This window comes from Stegastes partitus, unplaced genomic scaffold (assembly GCF_000690725.1).
Source record: "Stegastes partitus isolate 25-593 unplaced genomic scaffold, Stegastes_partitus-1.0.2 Scaffold403, whole genome shotgun sequence".
Lineage (NCBI taxonomy): Eukaryota > Metazoa > Chordata > Actinopteri > Pomacentridae > Stegastes > Stegastes partitus.
In genome coordinates, this window is record NW_007578134.1 from 385,918 (window position 1) to 387,895 (window position 1,978).

The window sequence follows — 1,978 nt, forward strand, 5'->3', positions numbered from 1 at the left end:
GTCTGTGTAGGGAGGAGCTCAGGGTGGATGGATGGGTCATTAACATGGACATTAAACTGAAGAGTAAACAGTTCTTCTAACATGACAGTAATCACACCAACAAAGGTCCTCTGTTTTAATCCAAACCCTTTCCCTTCCTTACACCTAACCTGCCATATTGATAGTTGTAGTCACCAGGTAGGGACGAACAACCTAAAGAGTTTTTATGTTTCTGTTATCAAGGTTTCCGTTGCTTTGGGCATCAGATGAAACTCTCAGTGTTTATTCTCAGTGTCATTTTGCTACAGTAACAGACAGATTTAGACAAAACAACTTGACATCTCCTCTTGTTCTGAGACTTAAACCTGCATTCTTTCTAACAGCCAGCAGGGGGCAACTCCTCTGGTTTCAACCAGAAGTGTGATGGTATAGAAGTCTATGAGAAAATGAGCTGACTTCTCATTTGATTTATTACCTCAGTAAACATTTTACCAATGAGTTTGTGGTTTCAATGAGTAATTTCAAGTCTCCTTCATTATAGAATGATGTTGATTTTGAAAACTATGCTCCAATTTAGAAGAAAATGGATGAGAAAGAAGTGTATGTTTTAGGGCCGACTACCTTGTGACTGTTACTGGTCAGATTCACGTCTCACCCATTATGTCCAGTTTCAAATGCAAAACTAAACCTTCATTTTTTTATTCTCTGTATTATTGTTGCTATATGGAATAGTGCTCTGCAAAATAACATATTCATTCCCTAAAAATAACCCTTTCTTATTATTAAATGATCCAACAACAAAAATAATAAAAATAAAATCAGCATCTGCTTTTGAAAAATCACTGAAATAACTGGATTTTTTTTAAAAAACTACTGTAACAGAATTGTTTCCGACAATAGGAGCCCCAAAAAGCTGAGGTTGTGACTAAATCACCTTTTCATGGACGGGCTTTGCCATGTGTGAGTAAACTGTGGCGTTTCAGCTGAAACCAAACACTACAGTGGGCAGTGTTGGATCAATACAGGGCATTGTATCCCAGTTTAACAGCAGCACGCTATCTGTGTCATCATTTTATCTGACACTTCTACTATAATTGACGAACGTGACTTTAAAATAGACTGCATTTATATTAAAGCAAACGCATGAGTGTGTTTTTTTACTTAAGCCATTCATGCTCCTCTTTCATTTTCTGTTAAAAATTTCTCCGAGTGGAAAGCGACAACGCGAGCAGCAAACATGACTGAGAGAGACAGAAGATAGAAAGAAAAAGCAGAGAGAACAGATCGGATCAGGGGTCACAGATGGGAGAGGAAGCAGGAATGATTTTACAGTAAACAGATGAGGAAGGAGGACGAGCACAAAAAAAAATACACAAAAACTAGAGCACTGGGAGGGCGCAGAGGAGCAGACAGATGGACGGACAGGTAGAGAGTTAAACGCCTCGGTGGGATGGAAATAAGCTGCATGGAGGGAGAGTGGGTGAGGTGAAAGGACATTCAGACACCACTTACAGCGCTCAGCCCTCCCCCATCACTTCCTGTCTCAGGTTAGAGCCTCGCAGCAGATTGTATTCTCATACAGAACCACACAGCTCAGCCTCTGCTGGGTTTGCACGCGAGCTGGAGAAAGATGCTGCGGACAGACGTGTAAAAACGCTGAATGTTGTGCAGCAGGAGGGATGATCTTCAGCAGGAGTCTGTGTGACGGAGGTCTGAGGTGAAAACGTGTGAATCACATGAAGCAGAGAAAAACGATGCTACAGCAGATTATGTTTCGTTAAAAGCTAATTACACACGGCCCTGCTGTCGCAGCACAGCGTTTGGACTGTGATTTCTTTAACAATTTAGTTATATTTCACCGATTTTTCAGATTTTTTGCTAAGTTATGGATAATAAGGCAGATATTTCCTGTTATTTAGATGAAAAAGTGTATATGCATACGTACAGTTTTTATTATTCTTCTTAATAAATCTAATGTTTTTTATTATTCTTATTTTAC